The sequence below is a fragment of the Bidens hawaiensis genome, unplaced genomic scaffold (assembly GCF_021521415.1).
Source record: "Bidens hawaiensis isolate Kalapana, Puna unplaced genomic scaffold, B.hawaiensis_p1.1 tig00015932_1, whole genome shotgun sequence".
NCBI lineage: Eukaryota > Viridiplantae > Streptophyta > Magnoliopsida > Asterales > Asteraceae > Bidens > Bidens hawaiensis.
The window spans coordinates 502,446-507,765 of NW_027492435.1; the positions used below are offsets into that span (position 1 = coordinate 502,446).

The 5,320-nt window shown below is 36.6% G+C and overlaps 1 pseudogene; it reads left to right on the forward strand.

The window, feature by feature from the left end:
- Positions 1–1,677: 1,677 nt before the first annotated feature.
- Positions 1,678–3,951, forward strand: LOC143550171 (protein EDS1L-like; annotated as a pseudogene).
- Positions 3,952–5,320: the final 1,369 nt, after the last annotated feature.

Sequence of the window (5,320 nt, forward strand, 5' to 3'; positions counted from 1 at the left end):
CTTTGACGAATACTCAATTTTAGTTTTGGATTCAACCAAAAAAAATATTAAACAAAGGTTTCAACAAAATTTTTAATCTCATTTTCGATGGTTTCGTAGCGACATTGGATTGAAGAAAAAAAAAGAAAGTTTTAATGTAAGATTAATGAAAACGACGTAGTTTTGAATGCTTCATATCTGAGTTTAGATGTTTAACAACCCCATATTCACTTTCCCATATATATATATATATATAATTATTGAATTTACATTAAAATTATAACGAAACATGTTTTTTTACATGTAAAATATTAATAAGATTTGTTGTTTTACGTGATAACTGTTAATGAAAAGTGTTATTTTACATATTAAATATTCATTTTTACATATAAAATCTTAAAGAACTGTTAAATAAAATTTGTTATTTTACGTGTAAAATGTTAATGAACAGTGTTATCCCCTAAGCTAAAAAACCTAAACCCCCTAAAAACTAAACTAAACTTGAAACCGAGTGTTTTTTTCTTTTTTGGAATGGGGGATGCTAGATGAACATTATAGTATATTTTACTTTTTTTATTTTTTTGCTTTTTTGAGTTTTATAATTTTTTCAAATTATATTTTTGATTTTTTTGGTGTTTTTTTCCTTATAAAAATGATGTGATGTAGGTGATTGAGTGTGTACCATTAGGATGTGGGGCAGTGATTAAGGGTTGGGAATGGTGTTCCCCAGTTTTTGGGTGTTCCTTTTTAACGACATTTGAAACTACCTATAATACTTGAGTGAGCCTTCTTGAGACGTGATGTCAATCGTTCATACTGATTTGAGCACCGTTAAGGAGGAAACAGATCACCGTAGAAAAACCTCTAAGTTTGGTTTTAAATGAGACTATAAGATCCCAAGTTTTAATCATTATTCTCGTGCCATTAGATTATAAGATTAATACCAACATAGTTTAAATTTGATTTGTGATGTGGTTTTAATATTTTAGTAATTTACATTATCGACTCTTTTATTAAAAATATAGTGTAACACAACAGCCTCTGTAGTTATCTAAGGGTAAAATTATCATTTCATACAAATTAACTGAAAACTTAACATAAGTTAGGCTTACTAGTATAATATTGAAACCACAAATTTTTACTTTTAAACCTTACTAGTTTTGTTAAAGATAGTCTATCTGCTTTCACTAAGACATGTTTGCAAGAAGGCGGTAAGACTTCAAATTCATTACTTGATCAAAACTACAACAACCTATTGTGTAATTAACTCTATATATTATTTCTATATAAACTAAACAAGCAAGCGTAATATAAGAGATGGACTAATTCAACTTACAAAACTGTGGTCTTCAGAGAGAGAACAATGGAGGTAGAGAGAGAATCAGTGAAACTAAGCCTGACTAATGAGCTTATCAAAGCAGCCTGCATTCTTTCAATGAAAGCTCATAGCAAATGTAGAACAAAACGTATGAAACGAAATACAAAGATATAGAAAAAGTATATTGAAAATGAACTGACAAAAAGCTAATTTCATATATTTTTCTTTATGAACTTGACAAAACGAACTCATACTATGGTGTTGAACATAAGCTATAGGTATTAGCATTTATATATTTCCCCTTAAGATCATTTATTACATATTTTCCTAAATTATGAAGTAGTCGTAAATCAAAAACAGGGACATATTTGATCAACTTACTACTTACAGAACTGTGTTAATTTTCAGAGAGAAAAGAACGGAGGCAGAGAGAGAATCAGTGAAACTAAGCCTGACTAATGAGCTTATCAAAGCAGCTTGCACTCTTTCCATGAAAGCTCATAGCAATCAATATTATCTGACAAGCAACCATCAGGGTGCAGGTGCTGCTTCATCTGCGTCATCAGTTGAGGTTTTAATCATTGCATTTAAAGGATCAATGGAGGTTGACGATTTCTACCAAGATGATCATTTTGGAGAAACTAATGTTGATTGTAATATGTTTCCGTCTCTCCGGCGTATCGGAGAGGGTCAACTTGCTAAAGTCAACAGATCAGTTCTTCGAATATTTCAGGATCTTTGGAACAATCCCAGGTTCAAGGCCAAGGTACAGTTGACTTTCAGTTTCTGAGATATAAATTTTTGGTTTATATTTCATTGGTTCATGAAGACCTAAAACTTTAAATGTGGATTAATTACCAGGTGGAGAAAGCTGTAAACGAAGGTAAACAGATTTTATTCTCTGGACATTCATCCGGTGGTGCAATAGCAAGTCTTGCCACGCTGTGGATGCTTGATGAATACACAAGAAAACAAAAAACCAGACTTCCAATTGGCTGTGTAACTTTCGGGTCTCCCCTAATAGGTGACAGGACCCTCACCCACGCGGTCCGGCGAGAAAAATGGGCGGGTCATTTTACCCATTTTGTCATGCAGCATGACATTGTTCCTCGTATAATGCTAGCTCCAAAAGCATCCATTCGAGACCACCTACCTAGTATCTTTCAATTCTTCCAACACAAAGTCCGCCCCATCACCACTCAAAAGTCCGACAAAGTTGCAAAATTATTCAACATAAAAACTCCTGACAAAAAAACCATTGATCTTGATCAGATGGTAGATGATAACCAAGCTATAGATTTTTTTGAGAATGTGTTGATTAATGCATCAACTGTTGCAAGCCATGATGCATTTGATTTTCTGGAACCATCAAACTCAATAAAGGAGAAGCTGTCTGTTGACTTTGTAAAAGTCAGCCCTTACAGGCCTTTTGGTATTTACGTTTTCTGCACTATAGGTGAAGAGTTGGGCCCATCTGCACCCAGACAACAGCTCGTTGTAGAAAACCCTAATGTTGCTCTACAGTTGTTGTTTTATTTCCTGCAGTTACCCAACGAAGATCAAGATTTAGCTGAATTTGCTCTTCAAAGTTTAACCGAAAGTTTTGGTTATGAAGAAGAACTGAACAAGAACGGATTACATTTGGAAGAAATGGTTTATCTGAAAGACCTTAATGAACACTTGTGGATATCTCATGGCACCACTGGTGATGCAGTTCGTACAAGAAACAAAGCGTTGTTTGAACTGGTGAGTACAAATTTAATCACCATTTCAAACCATCTTCTTGATTTTATTCCTGGATCTAGAACTAATCTACATATTCATGTCCTTATAGACTGCAAGTGCGAAATGGTGTTTACTGGCAGCGGAAGAGGCCGAGAAGAGGAAGAAAGAAAACGAGGATCAAATTAAACAAAACATGAGACTTTATAAATCAAATCAACCCAATAAGAGACCAAAGATCATTGAAGATTTGATAAGCGAAATCCTTGAATACAAAAAAAAAACACGATGTTGGCCAAATTGACTACTATGAAGCTTTCAAGCTTCATAACGAGGACGACGACTTTAGAGCTAACGTGAATCGTTTAGAACAAGCTATGATCTGGGATGTAGTTGTTGCAATGGTGATGCGTAAGGACCTGCCTGATGAATTTGAGGTGTGGGATGAGTTGGTGGATTTAGCAACTCGGCTTAGAAGACTTTATGAGCCGTTGGACATTGCAAATTATTACAGGCACTTCAAAGGTGATGACATCTCTCTCGCTTATTTCAGTGTTAGACCACAGAGGAATAAGTTTATACAGAGATGGTATGAACATGCAAATGCAACTGGTTTTGAAGAAGTTTCCGAGAGTAATTTTGTTGCGAAGGTTGAAGAACTTATACAAAAGATTATAAAACCGAATAAGAAGACGTTTGAAGAGGTTAATAAAGGTTTTGAGAGCATAAAAAATAAAGTTGAGAAGTGGCAATCTGATGAGAAAATAGCATACGGAGATGTGTATTGGGGAGACTCTATTTTATCCAAGTTGCGGGAAAAACTCGCATTAGGTTGTTAGCAAGGTATGTTTGTATGAATGAAACTTTCAAATGCGAAAATTTGCCGTGTATGGTCAAATGATTGATTGAAATTGTTGTGTGATTTGATTGAAATTGTTTTGGATCAGTGATATTTGTCGAACACTACCAATATGTTAGGGTCATAGGGTGGAGAGAGTGGTCATTTCCTCATAGAGATCATGTATGCTTTTCATCTTCTATAATCCTAAAACATATTGCAAATGTAAACTACCATATTTAATAAGAGTCCATAACTTTCAACAATTAAAGTAAATAAGAGTCTCAAAACGTTTCAAAACAAAGCTCATAATCCTTACAAAACCACCAGACGCTCACACAAACAAGAAGACTAATTTGCCCTCGGAGCGGCCAACTACACGCTCAAGATAAGATTATCATAACCATACTCGTTAAGTTTAGTAATCGCCCACTCACCATCTTCCCGTCTCACAAAATTAACAAAACCGAACCCTCGGCTCATCCCGGTCTTCTGGTCCATAGCAGCATAAGCCCGAGACACGTTCCCAAACGGTTGAAACTGTTGGTAATCAAAGAACTCACAATAATTGGTGATTTACGGGAACGTTAATAACAATAAGAAGAGAACAATAATCTATATTGAATGGAAATATATTATAAACGAATTGAGTTTTACAACAATCAGAGGGTCCTATTTATAGTTGCTGAAACAGTTATATCAGACGGTTTTTATCAACAACCGTCATAAACTCTAACTACCTTAACGGGCCTGTTTATAACAATTACAAATCTGGCCCTTTTACTAATAATATTTACATAATAAACTATTAACTTATATCCTAAGTATTAATGTGATTAATACTTAAGAAACAACTCACGCAAGTCAGCCTCTCGGGTATCCTCAGAAAGGTTGTTCACCCGAACCGAATTCTCATCGTTCCTACGCCTCATGTCGGCCCCGCCTGTAGCAGGGGGGCTGCACTGTCACGCCTGGTGGGTGGGACGTATGCACCGCTTTTGGTGGGACCAGAAGTGGTTGGGTCTGTTGGGTTCGGGTTAGGCTTCGATGGGTTGGGCTAGGTCCTTGTAGGGGCACTTTGAGGTCCAGTGGTCACCTCTCGTGCCACATGTTCTGTATAAAGTATTAACATTAGAGTCGCGCCTCCTTTTGACATTTGAGCCAGTGGGTTGCCTGATGAGGTTGACTCTTCGACTTTAGTGCCTGTTTTCTTTTGGAACGACCTACTAAGTAACGCCGGGTACTCCGTACGCGGCCCCATTGGTTAAAGACGGAGCCCCTAGCGGCCCACCTATTGAGGGATTCTCCGGATAAAACCTGACCCCACGCCCGCCAAACGACACGACAGCGAGGAGCCGGTAAAACCGGGTGAGATCAGGACTCAAACTCTGGCAAGCCATGGTCATCCCTCATATCTCCCATATAAATTGATGATAGTTAGGTTTGAACCCCATACCTCTCAC